At 35.5% G+C, this 27,918-nt stretch overlaps 1 protein-coding gene across 12 annotated transcripts in view; it reads right to left on the reverse strand.

The window, feature by feature from the left end:
• Positions 1-23,207, reverse strand: part of foxp1b (forkhead box P1b) — a 208,882-nt gene extending 185,675 nt beyond the window's left edge. For 6 of the 12 annotated variants that reach the window (XM_051896652.1, XM_051896658.1, XM_051896657.1 and 3 more), the window contains exons 1-3: positions 22,756-23,183; positions 14,218-14,284; positions 2,028-2,131 (exon numbers count right to left, since the gene is read on the reverse strand). The gene's annotated coding sequence lies outside the window, so the exon portion shown is untranslated. Of the gene's footprint in view, positions 1-2,027; positions 2,132-11,758; positions 11,913-14,217; positions 14,285-22,755 lie in introns of all 12 variants that reach the window. The other 6 variants (XM_051896659.1, XM_051896653.1, XM_051896664.1 and 3 more) reach the window with 6 other exon arrangements.
• Between the last annotated feature and the right edge of the window lie 4,711 nt (positions 23,208-27,918).

The raw sequence follows: 27,918 nt of genomic DNA on the forward strand, positions 1-27,918 counted from the left end.
CATCTCACAGCACAGGAAGCTTTCTGGTGAATAACTAATATTTTGATCTGTTTCTCACACAAAAGACTTGTAATATAGCATGTGAGTCATATGGACCATGCTTTTGATAATTTCACCTTTCTCTGTGACCTTTTTGAAACTTGAAACTGCCAGTCCCCGTGTGAACTATTTGCATGGGAAAGAACAACCACTAGAATGAAGAAAGTCACACAGGTTTAGAACAACATAAAGGCGAGTAAATGAAGAAAGAATTTTCATTTTTGCATGAACTATTCCTTTAAATATGATAACGTATGGAGGAACGGTCCTGGAGCACAACCGGTGGGCAAATGCACCATCAGCAGTTGTGCAAGTCAAATAAGGAAGGGAGGAAGAGAGAGAAAGAGAGACCCCTAAGTGCTTTCTCTTGCTGGCACAGAACAATGATTCACGCCATTGCCTGCTGTATCCCACAAATGAGGCATTACGTACAGCGGTTACAGTTACTGCAGGAAATACGTCCTTTCTGTTCCTCTCAACAATCATTTCATTCCCATCCTTCTGTTTTCCTCTATTCATCCTCTACTTCACATTGTATCAGAGCAGGCGGAAGGTCTCCCGCCACGACGGGCTGCAAAATAACAACTGTCACCTTCAGCACAATTCATTAAAGCAATTTAACGTTGCTGCCTTCCAACATAATTTTTATAATTGAAATTTAATTCTCCTACGATATTATTTTTTTTTGGAAGGAGGGGGTTAATTGACATTTGTGCTAATTAATTGCCAGGCGGGGAGATGTTTATGTGGAGAAGTTAAAAACAAAAAGAGACACAGAGAGCAAAAGAGAGGGGCGACGTGCTGAGACGGTCTCATCATCACGGCCTTCCCTCCTGTGGATTAAAGGAAAGGAGAAGGATGGAGGGATCGAAGGAGCGACTTCACTTCGCAGTCGGGGATTTAATTGTGCAAGGATTCCATTACCTCTGCACAAATGTCACGTTTGCTTCTGATCAGGGGCAAAGGCAGAGACTGTTCTACGGCACAGTTCTACGGCACAGAATATACAAGCATGCTCACACGAAGCTGCAAAGTGAAAAAGACAGGAAGACTAGTGAACGACAGCCGAGTGTAAGTGTGAAGGGACAGTGACACAAAAAGTGGGGCAAAGGCAAATGGGCAGAAGTATCAACCACTGAATAGAAGAAAACAAACCCAGCCCAGATTTAAAAAAAGCTATCTTAAGAAAGATTGGAGTTTCAGGATGACTGTTCCCATAGACAAGACAAAGGAGATCTCTTTAATGTCTCAGTGTTTTGTCCTAGACAGCAATGAGATTAAATGGAGACTTTTTCTTAGGTCTCCTACAGTAATTCTCTGTTTTTTCTTGTAAGAAAATAACCCAATATATACATTGTTTAATTTACCAGATACTAAAGTCCCACATGTTTCTCCAACAGCAATAAGATTAAAAAGCAGTGCAAACGGAGAGTGCAGGACTGCAAAATAATCTCTTGATATTTCCTGAGAAAAAGACCCCAGTAATCTCACATACACTCTAGAGAGCTCAAAATGTCTCAAACTGTGCTCAAATTTGCCAGATATCAGCTGTTTTTCCTAGAACATAATAAAGAAGATCAAATAGAGACTCTGCTAGTCTTTAGATCTTTAGAAACGATCTCAATATGTCCTAAAAGTAGAGATTTCAACATGAAGATTTCTGATTAAATTTCTCATCGAAATTCTTCCAAAACTAAACACACTTATAGTAGGTCAACAAATGCCTCATTTATTTTCCATTCTTATTTCTCCTTTTATGAGAAACCTCATGAGACAAAGTTGATACTTTAATGAAAAGCACGTGGAAAAAAAAAAATTAGTGTTCTGAATTATGAAAGAGTAATTTAAAAAAACAAAACATCCGGATGTAGTCACAGTGAAATATGTACATTCTTATTACTACAATGCAAAGCAAAAAAGTTGTACTGTAGCACAGCAGATAATATTCAATTGCGTGGTTTCAAGGAAGAATACTGAAGATAACATACCACAGTCACTTGTTTGGATGAGATTGACATTCCATTGTTCCAATCAGAATTCAGAAAAGGGAACAAAGGGGCGGAACCATTGGATACGGTGCAGCCAGCTCAATCTGAAATACAAAATGAGTACAAAAGACAAGAGAGAGACACACGCAAGTGCATATTAAAATCAGCAAAATTACAAACAGGAATTGATACCATTCTCTAAAGGTGGGGGAAGTCCCTTAAATTCACTCAACCCACATAAACCTGGATGATGACTCAAATGAGAAAGGAAAAAGGCAAAACGTGATGAAATCCGACCACAAATGCTTAATTTGGTGACAAATTAATTCCAGAGCTGACCTAAATGCATCTTAACACATTTTCAGATTTTTCAACAGCAAGCATTTCTGACACTTGTGATATTTACACAGAGCATCTGATAATCAGCTCAAATCTGCAGTGCTGTTCTGATGAATCGCAGTGACTCGAGGGACGACTCATCTAAGGAAATGCTGTGGCCACACACACTACTTGACAGAATTCTCTGGAACATTTTGTCAGATCCCGTAAGTCGGTGACACGTAGCTTAGACCAATCAGCATCAGTGGAGGTGATTTGCATAGTAAAACGCTTATTGCAGAGGTCAGCATTTACTCGAGTGTGTTCTCAGTCAGAGCGACAGGGAGACAAAAAGAGAGAGTGACAGAAAAAGAAGGGGGTAAAAGAATGTGAGGTGGTGAGAAAAAGAGAGGGAACAGAAAGTGATGAAAACAAAGAGGAGTGTCTGTCCTTCGTTAACCCGGTGCAGGTCTGCGTGGTGCATTTTATTCGTGCGAGGGCAAATTGCTTGGCTATTGTTGCCATGCTATTCAAGAGAAAGCTTGGCGATAGATTTAATATTTACGATGTGTCTGATGGCAATATAAAATTAACCAACATTGTGAACATTGCAATGATTTAAATGCACTTTTTATTTGCCTATTAATTCTCCAAAGACTACAGCACACAGGTTACTCGTGTCACAATGAGAGCTAGAACAGAAATATTTAATAGTGCTGTAATTTTAATAGTGAATAATTTTTGGTTCTATGTAATATATATAATGTCATCAAAAATACAATCAGGATACTGTAAGATTTTAATAATTAAAAAAAAAAAAAAAAAAAATCCCAAACTACCAAATACATACAAACTCAGGCCCAAACTCCTAGAGGCCAAATATTCACAGTCTGCCCCCAACAGACCCAATAAAAATCAACCCTTGCATTACAGCTCATCTCCATGTAATTCCTCTGTGTGGAATTCAGCTAGCTCTAACCCCCTTAGTTGGCTGCATTCCTCTGTTCCACGTCGGGCGCTGAGCAGCTTCAGATAAGAGCCGCTCTGATTAGCCGCCCGCGTTCTTGTCATTGCTGCAGAAAATACACGATCCTAAAAGACCCCTCGCTGGTATTTATGACTCTCACATCACTGAACTCCAAAAATAGGGAGTTTAAAAGGAGCAAAAGGACATAGCTACAGGTAGAGAGACAGAGAGAGAGACGGATAGAGAGAAGGAGGGAGGAGTACTTTAGTATTTGAAGAGCAGCTAGAGCACATGAAAGGAAACTACTCCAGAATAAAGATGGATCATCCAAACTTCCTTGAAAAAGAGGAAGTGACAAAAAAAAAAAAGCCACATTTACATCAACCTTTAATTAAAACCTTGTCATCTTTCCCAATAGGAAGTAGAACAAAAAAAAAACAAAAAAACAAAAAAACAAAAACAAAAAAAAAAAAACAGGAAAGGACACTTAAAAAAAAATGAATACAGTTGTCAACAAGAGTGAGTCTGACTAATTTATCAACACTTTTACTAATCATCTATTTGATTCTTGAATGACTAGTGAACCAGTTTAAATCCACATGAATTTTAGTTCTAAACTTATGTCAACAACAGATTCATTTGTACTGTAGCTACTTTTACTACTAGACAAATGTGATAATGCCTACTTGAAATGTAAGTTAGAAATTAAATTAAGTTTTTCTCACCCGTTTCTTTTACATCATAAGACATTTAATTGATTTCTTTTCATTAAGTCTCCTGTTATATTTTTGATTATTTATAATTATTTATATTTTTGATTTATTATTATTATTATTATTATTATTATTATTATTAATTTGCTAAGTTGCTAAGTAAATCTGGGTTTGGCTTTGTCATGATGGAAATGGCATGTACATTGATGTGAAAAAATAATTTAACGATTTTTAGTAGAGATTGCAACATAAAATGTCATGCATGTTCAGTGATAGATTATGTTCAATGTATGAATGATCAACCTCAAAGCAATAATATCTTCCTCTGGGCATGCAAGAACTCACAAAGGTTTGACTCAGCTACTTCATTTTGGTGGCATACCAGCTGTTCAATACAACACCCCTCGGCATCTCCAACATGTGGTTTTAATCCACACATTTCACACAAATTGCCAGCCCTGTCAGTCTCAGACAGAAACCAGTTACCAGCCACTTTAGAGTAGTTTGATAATTGCCAGTTATTTGTGTGTCAAGTTTCCCACAACTGCAGAAAGACTAGAGAAAAGTCACAGTGCGTGTGATAAAATGTACTTCACTCAAGGTATTGTTTCTGCTTTATATCAAAGATGTTGTCTACCCATCCATCACAATGAGACCCATAATCTAAAATAAAAGAGAAGAAGAAAAAAAAAAATCAGAGCAATTTAACCTGCTACCTAAAATTTTACATGACACTATTACACAAAAAAAAAAAAAAAAAAAAAAAAAAAAACTCTAATCTAAAGCAGATCACTTATCAACATACTGCATAAATGACTGTTTTCACACAGATCTCCTAAAACACTCTTCCACGGCTGCCATTGGTCAGTCAAACAGATAGCCCTACCACAAACTCACACTATTGATTGAGTCGCTGTTGCTATGCCAGGCTGATCAAGACTCTCCAACAAAAAAAAGCACTGTTTGGAAAGCACCACAGAGTCAGTTCTTAAACTTTGAAGAATGTATTCTAGAAAATGCTTGCTTTTAATTGTCTCTGCATATTAAGATTGAAAAAACCTAATTATTTATTTTATCTTAGAATGCCATTTGACATGCTATGTTTTGAGCCTTAGCATGAATTCGTGTAATATTTCTTTTACACAACAGTACAATAAACAAGAAGTTAACAGACCTTAGTCAAGTTGGGCGCCATTTTGACTTTAACGCAGATGAAAACGAGGCTGTTAGATGTGCAGGTCCTAGATCATGTAACTTTATTCTATCCCTCACATCCTTGCTTTCACTCCTGTCAAAAATTAAATATGGCGCAACCCTGACTAAGGTCTATATTGAGTTACTTACATTTTAGATGCATTATTGCCATGCAGTTTATATTTTTCCGCCAAAGAAATAGTTCCAAACAAAGCCACAGCAGAATTATCCAGCACGTCTCGGAGCAAACATACAGTAGTTGTGTTTCATTACTGAATGAATCTGTGTTGAATGAATGATTCAATGACTCGCTCATGAAGACAGTCACATGTTTTGTTTCCTGAATGAATCAGTGGCTGTATCCGAATAGCAATTTCTCGCTAGACATCAAAACTGTAAAATGTTGGTCAAAAACATACATTTACACACAAACTGACCAACAACCACAACTTTCAGACATCATCTTTATTTCTTAGCCTAACTGTCAGAATTTAACGCACTAAATTGTGGGATATGAAAGGCAGCAAAGTAGGGGTGTGCGATATAACGATTTTTGATCGTGAACGATTAAAATGTCTCCACGATCTGCTTATGAAGAAATATCGTAGTATCGTGCTACAGTGCTTTCTATCAGTTGCAGTTCCAGCGCCTCCGTCTTAGCATACTGTTCAAAGTGACGTACATTCACATCACATTTTAACGCAGCGGTAGAGAGTAATATTCGCGGGACACTTCAATCCACAAAAGTTCATTATTTCATATGCCTTGCCGGTTAAACTTTTCTTTCGCGTGCTGATGCGCTGTTCTGACATGTGTTTTTCAGAGCGCGTTCACGCGAAGCGCACAGGCACTAAAACCCTGTCAAACAGCGCCTGATTACTAAGTCCGATTGCTCTAATACTGTCAAATACGCAAAGTTTACATAAACACAGTTGGTTATGTCTAAAGTGAAAGTAAACATTTGAGAGAAAATTGGATGCGTGGCTGTATATTAGATATACGTGCAGGTCTTTAAAGTGACAGAGCAGCCTAATATTAACCATGCGGTCGCTTGTCCTTAAAGGGATAGTTCACTGTAATGTTGTTTCAAAATATTGTATTAATTTCTTTCTTGTGTAGAACAGAAAATAAAATATTTGGGAGAATGTGGGTTAGCTGGACAGTTGCTGGTCTCTATTGACTTCCATGGTAGGAAAAACAGTCATTATGGACCAACTGTTTGGTCACATTCTTCAAAATAACTTTTTGCTCTTGACTGAGAACTTTAATACATTAGCTTTATTAAGAATCAATGTATAATTTATACAGTGAAGTCTAGGGTTATATTTTTACATTTGTTCATTTAACTTTTTACTTGAATGCTACTGTTAAATATACCTACTGTAGCTGAAAAAATAAATCATTTTATTAATTTCATTTGTATAATGTGTGGCCTATGTTTTTCTTCTTTTTTAATAACAAAGATAAAATTAATAACAAATAATAACAAATAACAAAAATAATGACAAAGATTTTTATCTTCACCACTTTGGCCTAAATGTCTGCCATTTTTAATTTTATTTTATATTTTGTTATTTTGTAAGGCTTTGTTTTTAAAATAGGGAAATTAGTTTGGCTGTAACGCTCAGTCACTTGCAAAATAGTAAAAACAACATGAAGAATCGTGATAAAAATCGTGAATCGTGATTTTCCTGAAAAAAATCGTGGTATGATATTTTTGCCATTACGCCCACCCCTACAGCAAAGGATACATCTATGCTGCCTTCAAAAATCAGAATCAGATAAGCTTGCTACAACAGTTGGTGTTCAGCCGCAACACACATCACTTGCCCACCACAGCAGAAATTCCTATTTAAGTTGAGCTTCCATTGGAATGAACTGAAAACTCTCGCTCCACGCCAGCGGACACACACCGTTATGAATTGTAAACGCTCTCTCTCCTCCACACCATTATGAATGCCCGTGCAGCCATGCACATTTTACTTTCACTTTCGAGGAGCAAAAGAGGGGAAAACTCCAACGGGACTAACTACGGGAGACTAGCCGATTTGCCGCAGTCAATAATACATGACAGATTATATAAATCCCTAATGCAAGTAAGTGCAGGTAGGCATACACAGATTGAGTGCGTGACCGTGCCCACGTCAAATTTTAACTCGCACATTCTCAAAAAATGGTCACATATTTGACCAATTTGGTCTGAAGCCCTGCGAAGGCAGCATCTTTATGCTTTAGAACAGGGCCAGTGTTTTTGAACAAATCGATTAAATGAATGACTCAATTACTCACTCAAAGACAAGTGACTTGGTGCCACCTACTGTTGTGATGATGTAAGCTACAGAAACTATAACTAAATGAAACCTTTCAAATAAGGCTTATTATTACACATCAGTACGTAAACATCAGCCATACCTTAGCAATCACATAGCAATGCTCTTGCAGCCAACCACAAAAACTAACATTGTGGTGGCAAGTTTTGCACACCCATAAGACATCAGACACTAAAAATCAAATTGTAAGTGTTCTGCTCACAGTAAATACTCTTTATACTGTGTTTTCATTGTTTTACTGCATTATCGTACTGTATTATTGTACAGATGTATGTGTGTTTCATCTATCATTGCACTACACAGCACTGAACACAATTACCACCACCATGATTGTGCAGCAATAAAGAAGTGTGAATCCTGAATCTGGACCTCATCCTCAAGACAATGACCTACCAAAGACAGGACAATTTAAGGGAGTGGTCTGCCTGCGGCGGTCTTCGTTTTGACCCAGCAGCACGGGAAGAGCCGGAGGAGATCGAGATGATTTAGAGCTCTTCTCTTAGACGTGCTGACAAGGTTAGAGGGTCAACACAGACATTAACAGGTCAGTGTGTGGCCCACTTGGGGACAATTACTCCTGGCCGCGGCTAAGTGGACACTTGATTGAACACGACAGTGCTGGGAATGCGCCATCCCTATAGATAACAATTCTAAGGACCATTTAGGATAAAAAGCCCTTGTGATACGCGCCTTTATGGCCCAAATTCATCTTTCGTTGCGCTTTTAAAAAAGAATGCTGGCAGTGTGATCGAGGGGTTATTCTCTGGGCAGAAGGAAGAGAAACATTAGAGAGAGCTTGCATCCTTTGATGCTTTCAGAGAGATCACACAAGAGCAAGTACAAGGTGAGGGGGTTGCTGGAGGAATCCATGAGATGGTTTATCTCAGTTTAGAAGATTGTTTCCCTTATCACGCTGAGCCTGTTAATATGTGTTTTGATTGTTTTGTTTGGGTTTATAGTCGATTACAAGCTGCGATATAATTAAATTCCAAAGGAGAATCCGCAGCATTTAAATTTTTGATAATTGAGGTTATATGCACATCCAATTATTGCAGTTATTTGTAAGGTGCTAAAATAATCATTTTTACTGCCTGTATAAAAAAAAAAAAAAAACTTTGGCTTGACTTTTACACACTGGCATCTTACAGTACACAGGAGTGATTGCAAAATCAAATGCAAACAGACAGATTCAAACCTCTCTCCACTTTGCTGTATGTTTAGAAAAGCCCAAACTGGACCCACTTTCTAGACGGCCAAATTTATTATGCTACAATTTCTCTTTTTCTAACTGAATTTTAATGAAACACCAATGCAACAAACCAACAAATATATCTCTACCTACATGCTCTCTTTCTTTTTTGAGAAAGTACACTTTCAATGAACTACAGGTGCTGGTCATATAATTAGAATATCATCAAAAAGTTGATTTATTTCACTAATTCCATTCAAAAAGTGAAACTTGTATATTATATTCATTCATTACACACAGACTGATATATTTCAAATGTTTATTTCTTTTAATTTTGATGATTATAACTGACAATTAAGGAAAATCCCAAATTCAGTATCTCAGAAAATTAGAATATTAGTTAAGACCAATACAAAGAAAGGATTTTTAGAAATCTTGGCCAACTGAAAAGTATGAACATGAAAAGTATGAGCATGTACAGCACTCAATACTTAGTTGGGGCTCCTTTTGCCTGAATTACTGCAGCAATGCGGCGTGGCATGGAGTCGATCAGTCTGTGGCACTGCTCAGGTGTTATAAGAGCCCAGGTTGCTCTGATAGTGGCCTTCAGCTCTTCTGCATTGTTGGGTCTGGCATATCGCATCTTCCTCTTCACAAGGTTAAGGTCAGGCGAGTTTGCTGGCCAATTAAGAACAGGGATACCATGGTCCTTAAACCAGGTACTGGTAGCTTTGGCACTGTGTGCAGGTGCCAAGTCCTGTTGGAAAATGAAATCTGCATCTCCATAAAGTTGGCCAGCAGCAAGAAGCATGAAGTGCTCTAAAACTTCCTGGTATACGGCTGCGTTGACCTTGGACCTCAGAAAACACAGTGGACCAACACCAGCAGATGACATGGCACCCCAAACCATCACTGACTGTGGAAACTTTACACTGGACCTCAAGCAACGTGGATTGTGTGCCTCTCCTCTCTTCCTCCAGACTCTGGGACCCTGATTTCCAAAGGAAATGCAAAATTTACTTTCATCAGAGAACATAACTTTGGACCACTCAGCAGCAGTCCAGTCCTTTTTGTCTTTAGCCCAGGCGAGACGCTTCTGACGCTGTCTGTTGTTCAAGAGTGGCTTGACACAAGGTATGCGACCCATGTCTTGCATACATCTGTGCGTAGTGGTTCTTGAAGCACTGACTCCAGCTGCAGTCCACTCTTTGTGAATCTTCCCCACATTTTTGAATGGGTTTTGTTTCACAATCCTCTCCAGGGTGCGGTTATCCCTATTGCTTGTACATTTTTTTCTACCACATCTTTTCCTTCCCTTCGCCTCTCTATTAATGTGCTTGGACACAGAGCTCTGTGAACAGCCAGCCTCTTTTGCAATGACCTTTTGTGTCTTGCCCTCCTTGTGCAAGGTGTCAATGCTCGTCTTTTGGACAACTGTCAAGTCAGCAGTCTTCCCCATGATTGTGTAGCCTACAGAACTAGACTGAGAGACCATTTAAAGGCCTTTGCAGGTGTTTTGAGTTAATTAGCTGATTAGAGTGTGGCACTAGGTGTCTTCAATATTGAACCTTTTCACAATATTCTAATTTTCTGAGATACTGAATTTGGGATTTTCCTTAGTTGTCAGTTATAATCATCAAAATTAAAAGAAATAAACATTTGAAATATATCAGTTTGTGCGTAATGAATGAATATAATATACAAGTTTCACTTTTTGAATGGAATTAGTGAAATAAATCTACTTTTTGATGATATTCTAATTATATGACCAGCACCTGTATATTAAAACAAGCTCAGTTACAAAATGTGTTCCCTTTCAATTCATTAGTTGGAGTTTTAACCCTCTGGTGCTCTTCAGTCATTTTTGACCGAAGAATTTTGACTTTATCGGAATGGCATGAAACTTGGTAAAGGTTTTGGCACTTGCTATATGAACACACAGACAAAAAAAAAAAAAAAAATCATGGACATGATTCAAAAAGGTTAAATGGTCATGAAAAATTACCACATTGGAAATGAATTGGGAGACTAATTTCATCTAGTGAAAACTTTTGGTACTGCGGCCAAACAAAATCTTACTGAAAGCTTATCAAGCTCAAGTTTGGAAAACAACTTGTTTAGTTTTATGGCTTTGATTTTCTTGCAGTTTTAGAGTAAAAAATGCTTTTGAAAATATATATCTCATATAAAAATTTTAAATAGTATTTTTGTGCATTTTATAAAATAATCCTAAAATTCTGTAACTTTTTTTAAAGTTAACTTTTTAAAACTTTTTTCACTTCAGCAATAATTTGCCAAGTGTCGTCTTTGAAAAGAGATCAAAATTAAGTCTGTGCTCTAAAGCATTCAAAATTTATTTTAATTTTAAGTTGGAAAATTAATTTTCAGGTCAATGCTCAAAAAGTGAATAAATGGATTATAACTACAGCATAAATATAATCTAGTACCATAAAACTAAAATATAGTACATTAATTTCATTGAAATAAAATAAATAAATAAATAAAATAAAATAAAATAAAATAAAAATCTGCCATTTTTGACCGACACACGAAGACCACCAGAGGGTAAATAAGTCACCCTTTAGTTCAACTGATACTGGTTTGCAATAAAGAGGAATTTACTAAACTGTAATGGAATGAAAATCAACACATGTAATGCATTCTGGAAAATGAGGTTCTCTTCCATCCTGGTCCAAGTTATTTATTAAAGATGATGTAATATATAAACAAAACACAAATTCATCTATTTGAAAATTCAAATTCAAATAGCAATTTTGCATCCCGTTTGCATTCCAAACCTTTGTATTCACAGGATCTAAATGCAACCGAAAATGTTCTCTTTGTCATACTATAACGTTACAAAATGTAACAGGCTGCCAATGGGGAAAAAAAACTTGTGATATGCAGTGTGAGCGTATGTTTAGTAAAAAGCATGTGAAATGAAAACAAGGTCTTTGGGTTGTTGTAAGCTGAGCTTGTTTTGTGAGGGTTTCAGGCCTATGGATTGTTGGATTGTTTACTTAAGTCTTGGCAGCAGAAAATCATCTCCACATTGTCCTGCTCCTGCTGTCGGCCCGGGCAGCATCGATTGCAGCTGTAGCGCGTTAGGGAGATGCAGAGGACACAGTTCACTTAAGCCAGGGCGCACGCTGTAAGAGTTTTGCCACGATTTTGCTGTTAAGACAAATTTCGAGAATCATAAGAGATTTCTGACAATATCTAACATCTTTTTTTGTAAATTTCCAGGCAAAACATTGTTAATATTAGAGCTTTACCATTTCAATTTAGCTTGTCAATAAGGATGTCAAAACATGACATGACTGATGTAAAACAGCCAACCAACATTGTCAATTGTGACCAAAGTCTACGAAGACGTATATCGTGTAGTCCAGCATAAAAGCCGTGGCCTATACCCAAGATTTCAATGGGATCATTTCATACAATCTGACAAGCAACAATTGTAAAGGACAGGAAAAAAAAAAAAAAAAAAAAAAAAATGCAGACAGCCATAGTGCGGCCCGCCTACACGTCATGAAGTGTAAAAGTGTGGCAGAAAATAAAAGAGGTTGGGTTGGAAGGTGAAAGTGAGAAAAGGATAGACACAAAGCAAAATGACAGGGAAAGAAAAAGAGAGAGGAATAAATAGATATCGAAAGGGGATGCAGAGGGAGTGAAAAGAGAGAGAAAACACCACACCATTGTCTTCCACACCTCCTAAAAATAGAATTTTGTTCAAAAAGACTGTAGAGCGAGAGAGAGGGTTGAAAAATCACTTATCCTAGTGCCCGCTGGACTATCCCATTACCACGAGAGCCCAACTACAGACATTTCCCTTTACCACAGCTCGCGCAAAGTCGAGACACTTGGAAGTGATGTACTTGCAAAAGGAAGCAAGCTGAGGAAGCAAGCGTCTCCTCTTTTTACCTCTCTCCCCTCCGCCCTCATTAACTGGGCTCTTTTCCAATTCATTTAGGAAGCCCCGAGAGTCTGCCTTCCCCTGGAATTTACCGAAATGACACAACATTAGCAGATTTGCATATGCAAAACGGGTCAAGCAACAGGCACTCGCTGCTCAATTGACCTATTGCTTGTTGTGGCAAGCCGAGTTATTCCCGCGGAACAATTCTGTAACCAAGTGGGCGTCATGCGAGTGCCATCTGGGTAACACTTATTTAAGGCTGGCAGAAGTCCCGTGGCAGCCCGCCTGGCGAGGAGGAGGAAAGGGGGAATAAACTGCATCATTTACTTGACATCCATTTGCCGTCGTGCCCGTTTAAAACCCATGACTAAATAATTTGGTTATTCGACTGCCAGTTACCACTGTCATCCAAATTGTGCGGTGCACGCGACAAACAGTGAGACTGTCAAACGCACTGATAAAGGACAGGCCTGTGATGTTTAACAATGCGAAAATACATAAGCATATTTGCAACTGGCAATCTATTTTTACAAAAGGCTTTTTAAAGAATGGTTCTATGTTACTGAATTATGACAACAAACGCTTTTTTATCCAAGCAAGCGGTTTAGAAATTGTAGAACAAACCAGATGTTAATCATGTTATGGGTTTGGAGGACCATCTAAACTTAAGGATGCAAATGATTAACAATGAACAGAATGGAACAGTAACTCTCAAGAGTGATAACTTCAGATGTCATACATAGGAATTTATTTGGTTGCTTTTAAAGTTGATTGTTGAAGTTCTGCCCCATTTTTACTGCTTTTTACACATTTAATGGAGTTCTGCTAATTGTTTTGAGTATTTTTAATGCAAAATTGTGACGCATAGACAAAAATGGGTCATTATGTTTGCTTGAGAAAGCTAACATATTGAAATGCTAATTAAATTTTTTTTTTTTTTCTTCTGAGACTAAATTTTGTCAGAAGAGCAAGTAAAACATGTCTGTACACAATAATTAAATGATTCATTTAAATGTTAGTACATAGTACTTAAAGACACCTAATATAAAGTGGGGCCAAAAAATAATCAATACATTAATCGATTAACCGAAAAAAAAAAAAAAAAAAAATCATTAATCGATAATCAAAATAATCATTTGTTACAGCTGTAAATACAAGAATTTTTTAATTTATTTATTTATTTTGTGACAGTTCCAGCTCCAGAACACAGATGTGCGTTGGCTCTTTTGACTCAGGCTGCCCATTCAGGCTTTCTCAAGACAACATCAAAGTTTGTTTACAAACTTTAGCTTCTAGTTAATGGCTAATAGTGGAGTCAGGTGACCAATTGCCCATAAAATGCAAAAATATTGTAGGCCCTATATGTAATAATTCTCAAACAAAACTTATCATCCAATGCTGATGGTCTCAAAATCTAGAAAAATATCGGCTTATATATTAGTGGTGACCCAAAAAAAAAAAAAAAAAGTATGTGGGAAAATGAGGTCATTTAAATAGCATTACAATCAATTTTAAATGAAAAAGATCAGGTGTAACAAGAATAAGTATGAAGTTCCTTACCGTTTAAGTAATTGACAGGTGATCTTCAAGACTGTGCACTTAAATTCCTATAGTCTCGTTGAGGTGTCTGAAACCACAAATATATAAAATATATAAACCATCAACAGTCAATGTTGCAGGACTTATGATTATGATTTTTCTTCATGACTTTACTATCAATCAAGAAACCAAAAAAAAAAAAAAAAAAAAAAGGCTTCCACAATCTGAATTCAATTTAGGTTGACATTTGTTTTTGAATATGGATCCATTTTTCATTAATCAAAGTTTAATTTGCTCTAACCATTACACTAAATCATAGGAGAAAAAAAAAAAAAAAAAAAAAAAAAAAAAAGTGTATTATACCAATAAACTACAAGTGATAAACCCTCCTGAAAGTATCCATTTAATCACTGTAAACAATTGTATATCAAGTACACAGAAATGCACTCAAAATTCCCATCTCGCCCCTCTATGATATTAAATCAAAAGATTGATTCTCTCATTTTCAAGCTTTTTGAAGTTCACTCGGCATTGGCCAATTGATCAATCCACGCTTTAGAAGATCGTACATTATGCTCATTCATAACATCAAAATGCTTTTAGAGAAATATCCAGTAATCCCCAAGTACATTTCTCAGGCCTCTTTCTCAACACTTCGTTCTGCACAAGGAAAACAAAGAACCAACAAATGGTTTATTTTTACAGAGTTTGGTTTTTTCTTTCGAGCTTAGATATCACCTAAGCACGTTTAAAGACAGCACTTGGATTTTTGTCAGGAACTTTCTGGACCTGAAATAAATGTTGTCATAGCATTTCAGTAAACATTTCAATTTGCTTGGGTAAACTGGTGCACAAGGAGCAAAACCACCTGTATGGCAACTCCTTGATATAACAGCAAGTCTGAAACAACAACAACAAAAACTCAATGTGTTTTCCAGCCTTGAGAGCACGTCAAGCACAGATTGGGCTGCATCCAAGAGCTGTGAGGAGCATCTTTCAAACAGCTTCTTGAAGTGAGGTTACAATGACTCAGAACAATTCACTTTCAGTCGGTTTCTGAAAGCGGCAAAGCAAAAAAGGCCGTACATGAACGCTTTCATGTGAATGAGGCAGGTTTGCTACCGAGTTGAGAGTTTGATAATTACCATGCTTCCATAATGATCCATCAGATGAGGCCTTACATATCAAATAAACAAGCAACAACACGTCAATTAAGACCACCAGAATTGCTTCGAAGTTCAAACCAGCAAATAGGCCACATTTTGGTATAAACACACATACAGTTGTAAACAGAAGATCAAAGAACAGTTCCATCGTTTTTTCTCCTTTGAATTCATTTGAACATTCAATTGGAAAAAAAGAAACCTTCTCGCAAAACTAATTAACATGCATGCTATGATAAGGTAATTAGTACTCGAGCCGGTTTCCTGATTAAACATACTCTAATTGAGAGCATGCTGCTATTGAGAGGGAGGAAAAACTCTATTCCCTTGGAGGGCACTTAAACGATGTCCCTTTCACAAACACGTAAGCAGAGACAAAACATCTCAAAGGCTGAGACAAAACGCACATTAATTACCAGTCAACAATATTGGCATCTACTCTTTCCTTTTCCAAATATGTTTCGCCTCTATTTACAATGCTTAAAGAATACTTTCAAAACAACGTTCAAAACTTGTTGTTACTATGATAGAGTGGCAAGTGGTAAACTCTACATGATAAAAATATAATAATAAATATTATTTATTATTAAAATAAAACATTTTATTTATATATCCATAAAATATACAAAAAATACATAGAAATCTAAATATATATATCTTCAAACATATATAATAATATCCATTCATAATATTTTCTTTGAAGCAAATCTGAAATACTACGGGCTCTGAAGTATGGATCTGAGATCATACCAAAGTCAAGAGCCTACAATGTAAAAAAGCTTTGAATGTCTAACATCTCATGATGAGGCAGCCAGTGAAGTTTATATACTTATCATATGTATTTCTGTTTTAGTGCAGCAACACTGCTCTGATTTCAGAATTGCAAGAGAGGTTATGATGAGTAAATTCTGAACTGACTCGGTGTGAAAACACTGTCGTGAAGGTCTCTATAGCCAGCTGAGTTCATATTAAAGCATATGGCTCAGACTTTCTGTACTTGTGCATGTCTTAAATTTGTTGATCATGTGCATGTGTTTTTATGCATTGCAAACAAACATATTTTAATTTCTGCAATGTAAAAAACATTGCTGTTGAGAAATCTACAAATTGAATTTCTTTGTTGCCAAGGTGATGCTTACAAGTTTATGAAGTTTATCAAAATTGAAAAAATAAGATAAAATGGGTTGAAAATTATTATTATTTTTTTTAAATCAATGATATATTACATGTCATTGTATTCCAGTAAAAGTGAGAATATGAATCTATATTTGTTATGAAGTTATTAGAGGCCGACCAGTATAGGATTTTACCGATAATGATAACTAGGTTGGAACACACTGGCCGATACCCGATTAATCAAACGATAGTTTTTTAAATGGATACTGAGCGAAAACAAACATAACACACAAAATAGTGCTGAACTTTATTACAAAAATTTAAATACAGTACTGAACCATGAAAATGTACTGTACTTTTTAAATATAAAAAAAAAATAATATATTAATTATACCTTGATCATTTATGTTAGTTCATAATGCATTAACTAATGTTAAGAGATACAACTTTAAAATGTTAAAATGTATTAGTCAATGTTAAAATTAACAATGAACAATACTTTTATTAACCTTAGTTAATGTTACAAATTGAATCTTATTGTAAATTGTTACCATTCCATATAAATTCAAACAGTCATGCTTAAAGATGGCCATTTTTAAATATCTACACAAAAGCCAAAGCACTGAAATTAGACTGTTCTCCACTAATGCAGCATCTAGTCAAAAAATTAATAACTTTATGATATGAAAACGTGTATGGTAGTGTACTGTATACATACCGTTTCATTGTCCGTTTTAAACCTGTATCTGAAGTGTCACACTCCCTGCAGCGGGCAGCCTCACGTGTCAAAACAAACACTGCAAGGTTCTTATTTCGCCTCTAGAGGTCGCTCTCGTACTGTATAATGTAGGGCTGCCCCTACTAACCATTAGACTAACCATTAATCAACGAAAAGAGGCTTAGTAGACCAAAGTTTTATTAATTGCAGGAAAAAAATTCACAGGAAATGGCGAAGCCACGCACTCTGTGACAGACAGATCGTTAACAGCTGGTCTATGTGGTAATTACAGTACATCGGGCAGGACATCCAAACGCTCCCCTATCATTCTTCAACCCCAAGTAAGGCTTATCAGCTGAAACATGTAAATAGTAGTAACAACTTTCCATGGCCACTCGCTTTACCGTTAACCTAGAAAAATGTGCACTATTCAAGTGTTTGTGCAGAGTGTGAAAGCTGAATAGTAGCGCGCTTACTGCATGACGGCTAACATGGAGGTGCCGGAGTAATTGCTCGCACTTAAAATACTTCAACTTCACCACTGCAGCCAAAAATACAGAAAATACTAGTTTATCAATTAATTATTAAAATATCAAAGCAGTCTCCTTGCTGTTTTTGCCCGGCGCATTCATAATCATTATTTGCGCTGTGGCAAGCTTTAACTGTGCACTTGAACGCTGCTTATGCTATGTAGGCATTAAAGGCTCTTTATTGTGACTAATATGGTTTATTAATAAACGTGTGATTAGTCAACTAATCACTTAAAATGAACCACTACTAGTTAACAAGAAAAATCTTTAGTCAAGGGCAGCCCTAGTATAATGACAGCACACTCTTCTCAGCTGCTCCTGCAATGGACCAACCCCGAAAAACTATTGGTATAGATTGGTAATCGGTGGTATCAGTTTTAACCTCATTACACCAGTAGGTGGTGACATGTGACTGTTAAAAATATGTATTTGTCACTGAATCATTCATTGAAGAGATTCGTTAAAAAAATGCTGATTCATCCAGTAATGGATCAAATGAAGTATTTATGAGTGAGTCATTGAATCATTCATTCAAACTGATTTTTTTTTTAAATAATTCTTTCAAGTTAATGAAACACTTTTAAATAGACGGCAGCAAATAGGCTTTCCAACTAATGTAAATCAAAATTTACATAGTATAATAGTAATAAATTTATCTCACACGTCCCGCAAATTGCGCAAAATCACATCTACTGTCCTCCAACAGAGCAATAACCAGGTCACCCTAATGTGTATCAGTATATTAGATTAGCGCATTCAGTCTTAAAGTGACAGCAGCCTAATTTATCTGCTGCCATCTATGCCATTAATGTTAATCAAACAATCTCATTGCCCTTGACTGAATCGCTTTTGTAACTTTAATAAAAATAAATGTATATTTCATTTACACAGTGAAGACTATGCAGTGTTTTTTTGTACATTTGATTACTTTATACATTTTATGTAGTATTTTTATAGACCTATCTAGCGCTAAAAGTTTTTCAGGTAGGTCTATTTCATTTGTATCTATGTTCTAATGTAGTTTTTTGTCCTATTGCTTGCAATTAGTTTCTTTGTTCCTAATATATCACTGACTGTTTACTTTTCTTCAGTGAGCATGAGTTATTTTTTATTTTATTTTATTACTACTACTAATGTTAGTTAGGCTAGCATTTGTTTGTTTTTTGTGATACTGAAATTGGTGATGAGATTTATGAGATTTCAATGGTATCAAAAATAACTATATCTTGATAAATATCATTATCGTGGAATAAAATTACTCATATCATGATATTAGATTTTAGTCATAGCACCCACCCCTAATTATTTTATAAAAAATACTTTTGGGCATATAAAAATAATCAAATATAATACACATAAAATAAATAAAATGCATATAATTAATTCATATAATTAACTACTGGGTAAACCAGTCCAGCAGAAAATAAATCATTATTAAGCCTTAACTCTTGCATATTACAGCAGATTAGAAATCACACAAGAAACGAAAACTACTGTATGCAGTTTTTGCATGCTGCAGCTTTTCCGGCTGTTTCATTTTGAACTCAGTTATCAATATCAATGCCAGTTTTTGCAAAGAAAAGTGGCTGAAAAGAATTCTTGCAGATTATGCATGACATAAATGTCAGCAAATGCAGTGGTTCGAATTCCTGGAAAGAGCAGCCTCTATATTGCTTAAGGATTCTCTGTAAAATTCAGAAATCCAGGCATTGGCTGCTGCTCTTCAGCTCTTCGGGGCTAGATCAGTGAGAAACTGATCCAACGAGCTGATCCCAGCTCAGCTGTCAACTTCACAGCTGGCATAAAAGGACTTGTGAGTGTCACACCATTTCAACATTTAATCCAGCCTCTAATCCGATCAATTTGGATTTAATCCAATAAAGGACACCCAGGATGAATATGGCTATAAGTCAACAATTTCAATGTAACAAATCAGTGACCTTCTCTTACTGTACATAATGCCTTGATCACTAAAGCACTGTTCATTCAATTTTAGTACATTGTTCTGAATATACATAAACTATCAGTCATATATTTGAACAACTGAATAGTTGTTCTAATTTCAACCTTTGAAATTAGTTTGGCAGATAAATATAAATTATGCTGAACATAAAAATAAATGCATTAGTTGGTATGAATACTGAAGAAAAAGCAGCTGTAAAACGTCCAGGATAAATAGAAACTCCTTTAATACCATTTAAAAAAGGACCCCAGATGGCACCTCAGAATCTAGAAAAGGGTGGCAACTTTGATGATTTTTATTCTTATACTTCCAATAGTGATTTTTTTATAATTTTAATGATTTTACTATTATTCTAAGATGTAAACAAGTAAATAAATAAAAACAATATTTAAAAAGAAAAAGAGTGACAACTTATAGTCCACTTGTATAATTTTCAACTGCTGCAAGTACACAAATGATAAAGTACCTGGATTCCTCAGTGTGACTTTGAGGTGACAACAACAAGCTATAATTAACAACTTATTGCCACACATTGACAGCGTCCAGAGTTGCCATAGAAACAAGAACCTGGCTGCATCCTCACCCCTAAGCCATCCAGCAACTGGCCAACGGCCTGCCTTTCCAGCCAGGCAACCCAGCATGAAAGCCACACACTAAAGAGGGACAACAGCTGCCCGAACACACAGCGAGACACGGGACGCAGCAACCTCTATCCCACGTTATGATTCAGACATCACAACTTCATGCATTATTCGGTGAGGTGTCTTTAACCTCTACGATTCTCAGATTACGGTTCATATAAGTACACTTTACCTCAGTGAAGTAAGATGTTAATAACCTTTCTGTGCCGTAACCACCACACACATCTGACTCATCATGATCGTTTGCACGATTGCGAGTAAACCTGAAAATACTAGCTCTAGAATGCAAAATTTGCACGCTTTTCCTGTAATGCCATGACGGAGTAAGATTATGAACGAATCTATTTTTGGAATCTGAAAAAGTATATATTTTTATATTATATATATATATATATATTTTTATATATATGTAAATATATATATTTTTATATATATGGAAAAAAATACAGCATGGAGGCGTACGTTTTTTTTTTTTTTTTTTTTTTTTTACAACAGGTACTTGGTGAGCACAGTAGTGCGCTCCAATCATAAAACGGGTGAGAGGCTCTACTGCCGTTGAGCGCCAAGGCCTAAAAAGTTGTATAGAAAAGTTCAGCCACTGCTTTTAATCCTGGGTCAGTCTGCGTTTGCAGAGGTCCATTTCTGCATAAGTGAGCACACAAACTCCAGTGCCTGTTCAAACAGTTTCTCTCTCTCGCTCTCCCTCCTTCTCTTTGTCTCTCCCTCTCAGGCAGCTCATGACAACGGCCCAGCAGCAGCACTGTTTGATCTCCACTGTTTTCCTTAATCTGGGTTGTCAAGGTTCGCTTGTTGGAGGCTGTTTACTTTACTTCTCCTACAAAAAAAGCATTCTTTTTTTTTTTTTTTTCATCTTCTCCTTCCCTCAGACAATGACTAATCCAAAGAACCGAGCCTCACCAACGCTGGGTGTTAAAGCTGCTGCTGCTTCCTATTTTAAAGTGCGATTTGAAAAGACGTTTAAAAGTTACGTTTATGACAATCAATGAGAAAACAAATGGTAATGGTAAATAATACAATTAATGATTAGTAATTTTAGTTTATACCCTTTTTATTACACCCATAGTAATAATAATAGTAATAATATACAGTACATACACAAACAAATGCAAAAAGCAACATTTCTAATTCCTTTCAACTTTCAAAATAAAAAAAAACTGCATTAAGTGATTTAAATCTGGATCCACTGAATATGTATATGTGCAAATAGATATAAAGGATATAAAGTATAAAATTGTAAAATATGTGAAATAATTAATATGATTAAGTACTTTTTTTAATTTGTGAATGTTTAAAAAAAACAAATATTTTTTTTAAATATACGTTAAAAAAGAGAGAGAGAGAGAGAGAGAGAGAGAGAGAGATAAATAATAAACGATAGTGGGACCAATGTGAAGAATATCTCAGGCTAATTATAAATAAAAAGTTAAACTGACAGTTTACAAAACGAAAAGAGCAAATTTTTGTGTTGAAGTGCAAGACAACTGCATGCAATTTAAAAGTTTCTTTCCTCCACTTTTTCTACACTTTTATTAAGTGGCCTAATTGTATTTATCCACCGGTTATGTGGTTCACATTCAGAAAGTACGAGCTTACAAGGTATATTTATCTCTGACACTTGTTACAACACAGTCATGTTGAAAACCAATTTCACTCGAGCTGCACTTCGGCTGTGTCTCAATTTCAAACCCTGAGACTTGACAGCATTTATGGAACTGACAGGCGCCTTCGAACGTTCAAACCCCATATGACGCTCAAAAATGCTGTCTAGCTAGGCAACTCACTAGGTTTTGAAACACAGCCTGCTCTTGCTGAAAGCTTAACTCTGAAAGCTTCTGCTCTCAACTCCATAACTCAACCGGATGATAAGACTGAAGACTGAACTTTTTTTAATGCACGGAAAAACTCGCGATTTTATCAACAGTTTTCGTTAGCACTGATAATGTCATATTTAACTCCAAACTAAGAGATGCACCCGTAGAAGTTTGTTTGTGGTTGAGGGAACACGTGGGGAAAAGTCCCCTATACAACACTGTACACCGAAAGAAATCTCGGCTCGCAAACTTTTACGCCATCGATAGCAACGCTTCGCGATTTCAATACATAGTTTTTACGCATCACGTCACACCAGAGCTGTCACACATATGTAGCGATACAATGTTGTTTCCACAAACAAAAACGAACAGCGTAACTTGCTAGCTACAGAGCTAACTTCTGAAAAAGTACTTACTGGCTACAAATAAAATGCTTCGTCAGGACAGCAGTTATTATACACGCGAACAATAATGTTGTTTGTTAATTTTGTCATTACGCCATTAAAAACAATAAGGTAACAATTAGATAACAAAGACAAACTGTGTCCATAATATGCCCTAAAATGTTGCAAAATGCTGGAGGTGAATGAACTTACCGAGGTTTGACAGGGACGAGATAGACGCGGAAATTTGTGCACGATAACAATTTCAAGTCTTCACGCGATCTTGTATACCATGAGCGCGTGCTATAAAACGCACTGTAAATAACCAACAAATATATCACTCCGCCAGCGGTACTAACTTCAGCTGCAAACACTGTACTGGGAGCGACGCCGCCGTTTCGAGCCAGTTTCACGCCGCCTTTCTACACGGAGCTGCTTCGGATGTTATTACAGTTTATTGCGCCTTGCACACACACAAAAAAGAGAGAGAATCGCGGATTTGGATGTTGTTATTTTTTGATGTTCTACGCCCGTGACGTCATATCCACCTGCTGGGTAAACAACATTCATTGCAGATCTTTTCGCTGCTAAACAAAAGTGTCAAAAAGTCACAGATACGTGGGTTACATAGGAGCTCCATTTTGTGCCAGGCGACGTAATTCTAACAAATTTGCTTGCTAGTTAGTTTGGTAGTTGTAACTGATGTAAATACAGAATTTCTGTCTTCTTTTCCTCGAAATTGTCCAGTGAAGCAAGACAAGGTGGAGGTGAAAGTTCAGGAGAAGGACAACCCATAAGAAGGGAAGTGCAGAGAGTGTGGGGATTTAATAGTCTAAATATCAGCATACTTCAGTAGAGCCTATTAACTACTCAGATTTAGGCGTAACTAAATTCACATAGGCTAGTATTATAATATTTTACTAATATTATAATAGTTTCCTGGAACTAATAAATAAGAGTAGCTGACACATGTAAGACATCAAGATTTTACATTAAAATGTATTTACATGCATAAGGGTGAAATGTTTATTTTAAATGGTAACTGCAACTTCACCATATAGGCTAATATATTCTCACAAGTATTTCATATCAGCTAATCACAAATACATTTCAAGAGGAATCACATAAGGTTTTTTTCAGTGAAATCAAAAGCAGTTATTGTAGGTGTGAAGTAAACCTATAATATGTGTGTGTATATATATATATATATATATATATATATATATATATATGTATAATTAGATAACTCGTTAAAAAATTCAAAAGAGATTATAATATAATTATTGGTTAATATCCATTATTATAAGCATTCAGTGTGAGCAGCATTAATGTAAGATCTTGGAATAAGGGAGAGTCTGACTGTCCTTGATCAAGGACTGAAATGCACAGTTAATTGTGAAAGACCATCTTTATGGGCCCAAGTTGATGTGTTTCACGGATATAGAGCGCCACCCTCTGGACTATTGCGTCTCCTGCCTGGGGACAGCTGAATTTATTGAGTTTTGTCATAAAATAAATGCAATGCATAAAAATAGGGAAACAATATTTGCTCACGATAAAAAGAATTTTAATAGTTATAGTGAAAGTCATTAAAGTTCATTTCAATTAATTAACAGTGGAACAATTAACAATTAAATAACAGATTATTTCAGTCAAAAAATTAATTTGTATAAACCTGTGTAGGCTAATCATAGAATAACTGATCCAATGAATTATATTAAGCAATCTGTAAGTTTTTTTGCACTCTCAAATTCTGAGAGTCACATGACAAGCCAACTATGGCAATGTTCAAAATAGTGTTATTTTAGTTAGTTTGTTTGTTTTATTATAGTTTTATTTATATTTATATTTTGAATTAGTTTATTTTACATGTTAATTTTTGTTTATTTTTTAGTAATTTTGTTATGTGCTTTTGCCATTTTATTAGTTTTCATTTTGTTTATATACATACATATATATATATATATATATATATATATATATATATATAGCCTATAGGTTTAATTTATTTTTGTTTTAGTTTTAGTTTTGATTTATTTCCAGTTAATAATTTTAGTAGTTTAACTTATTTCAGTTTATTACCAAGGCAACATTTCTAATTTTCATTTAGTTTAAGTTTTTCAACTATATTTATATTTTATTTTAATCTAGCTTCATTTCAATTAACAGAAATGTTTTTAATAATTTTAGTTTTAATTAACGATAATAACCCTGTAGCAAAATATGTACACTCTAAAAAATGCTGGGTTGTTTAACCCCAAAATTGGGTCAAATATGGATAAACCCAACCGTTGAGTTAAAATTTTAATTAAAAAAATGAACCAAACTTTAGGGTTTGTAGATTTTTTTTTACCCAAATTTGGGTTGAAACAACCCAGCATTTTTTAAAAGTGTACATATCAGAGCTACCTTTGTGCCTTTATTTCTCAGATACATTTTAAAAACTTTTTAAATTAAATTAATTGTTGGAATAACATTTCTTGTCAAAAATTCTCCAAAAATGGTACATCCATAAACACTGTTTTGACATTTGCAGAGCACAAGGAGAGGCATTACAATGCTTTGTCCCTGGACATATTACTAACGGTATGAAATCTAATGTCAAGGGGCGTCACTGGCCTATATTCTTATCCAGAAAAACTGCACGCCTGCAGGCATGAGACGGATACATCCATCACAGACACACCCTTCATCGAGATATACTCCATTTTGACTTATTTTTCTACTTTGTGTCCACTGCCAGTAACCAAGAACACTTTCCAGGAAGAGACAGACATCTTCTGGAGTAAAAAAAAACACATTAAAAGTTAAAGAAGAAAAAAAAATATGGTAACACTAAAGGTTTAAGTAGTTAACGTTAACTACATTATGCATTATTACTATTATTATGCATTACTATACATTATTTTTATGAACTAATGTTAACAAAGATGAATAAATAACAAATGTATTGCTCATTGTTAGTTCATGTTAATTAATACATTAATGTTAATAAATGAGACCTTATTTCATAGTGTTACCATATATATGTAACATATATAATGTTTTTGAAATAATTCTCTTATGCTCACCAAGGCTGCATTTATTTAATCAAAAATAAAGTAAAAACAGTAATATTGTGAAATATTATTACAAATTAAAATCTATTGAATATATTTTAAAATGTAATATATTCCTGTGATGGCAAAGCTGAATTTTTTTAGCATCATTACACCAGTGTCAGTGTCACATGATCCTTCAGAAATCATTCTAACATGCTGATTTGGTGCTCAAGAAATTATTTAGTTATTTAATTTCATTAACTTAATATTAGTACAGTCTGCCATGAATTGACTGTCACTATTACTGGTGAAACAACAGTATAAAATAACACAGATTACATTGTTTTTGTACACTTTTATCATCTGTCTATGAAATGTTTTATAGGGAATGTGTCTATGTGAATTTCTCTAACCTTCTGTCTTATTTCCAAAATTAGATTGCAATGAATAGAGCATTTTCCCTGTTGAGGTCAAAAGGTCACCGCTATAATAAAACACAACTTTAATACATATTCCAGACGTTTCCAGAAAAATCCAGGCTGTTTTCTCAAGACTGACATGTTGTAGTGTGTTTCCCAAAAGGAAAATAAAAGTAATCTTGTTTGGATGGTATTGACATGATGTAGATCTGGCATGACTGATGCCCCGTGGATTTGGTCTTGTTGTGATTAAGTGGCACTCTAAAACAAATTAATTGAGGATTACTATTCGTTATGTAACATCTTCTCAATATGCACTCATGCTCAAAAAGGGAGTAATTAGAGTTGTGTTAATTAGGTAATTAAGCAAATGAAACGAGAGGACTCTGTTCTTCTTAAGGCTCAAAAGCGATATCCATCCCTGCAGCTGAAATCACATGGAGACACAAAGGAACAATAGCTGATATTTGCCTATTGTATAAAAAAACAAAGAGCCCTTTATCTCATTCTGACATGACACAGGTGGCACAATTTCACATATTTTCACTACTGACCTTTGAACAATAAGATGACTTTATTATTATTATCTATACCTAATAAGAATGCAGAGCACAAAAGAACATTCCTGTTAGCATACTAAGTAAGTTAATGGCAATGAAAACAGCAAATATAATCAAAAATACACTTAAAATCTAATTGAAAGTATCTAACTCTCCATCATTTTGCCATTTAATAGTTGTTTATGGGATACCTCAGAAAGAGAAGTATCATTTAAAGGGATAGTTTACCCAAAAATGAAAATTCTGTCATTATTTACTTACCCTCAAGTTGTTCCAAACCTGAATTCATTTCTTTCTTCTGTTGAACATAATTGATGACATTTTGAAGAATGTTGGTAAACAAAACAGTTGCTGGTCCCCATTGACTGCCATAGTATAGAAACAAAATACTATGGAAGTCAACGGGGACCAAAAACTGTTTTGTTACTGACATTCTTCAAAATATCTTCCTTTGTGTTCAGCACAAGAAAGAAATTAATACAGGTTTGGAACAACTTGAGTTTGAGTAAATGATGACAGAATATTCATTTTTAGGTGAACTATCCCTTTAACACCCCACAGAAAACAGTTGTATTATACCAGCAACACCCATCATTTTAGGTTAAAATATATATGAATAGCTATATAAGGGGGAAGTGTGTTTTTATACTGTAGCCAGATATTTAATTAATTAGATTAGATTAGATTAGATATAGCATATCACACTGCTTCCACTGTTATGACATGTTGTGTGAACTGCCTAAAGATGTGTCATGTTCATTACGACAAAGACCACAAGGTGGAGCCAAAATCAACACACACACACACACACACACACACACACACACAAACAAAAAAACAAACAAAAAAAAAACAGTGACGACAGCAGAGACAGAAAACATACAACCACATAATGACAAAGTTTAAGTCTGTCTTTGTTGTTATTGGTGTTTTGTGAATGTGCTCACATGTACGTAACCTATCATTTGTGACTGAATCCTTTCATTTATTCACTAATCCCCATCTTCTGCGGAGACTGACTTCACTTCAATTAACTTTGGAGTCTCAAAGGCTTCAATGCTGTCTGATAAAATATAATAATAATTAAAGGTGCAGTAAGCGATTTCTGAGAAACACTGTTGAAAGTAGATCTGTCCAAGCACCACAACACACTTGTAGCCAATCAGCAGTAAGGGGCATGTCCACTCATGATGTGGGAGGAGAGAGAGTGAGTAAGGCCCTGTCCCAAATGGCACCCTAAACCCTCACGGTCTTCCTCTGAGTCTGCACTTTCACGACGTAATGCCGATTTGACTGCTGGGTAAAGTCCTCTGCGTAGCTCACAGTCTTGCGGGCTCAGCAGAAGTGCACATTGAG

The sequence above is a fragment of the Ctenopharyngodon idella genome, chromosome 6 (genome assembly GCF_019924925.1).
Source record: "Ctenopharyngodon idella isolate HZGC_01 chromosome 6, HZGC01, whole genome shotgun sequence".
NCBI lineage: Eukaryota > Metazoa > Chordata > Actinopteri > Cypriniformes > Xenocyprididae > Ctenopharyngodon > Ctenopharyngodon idella.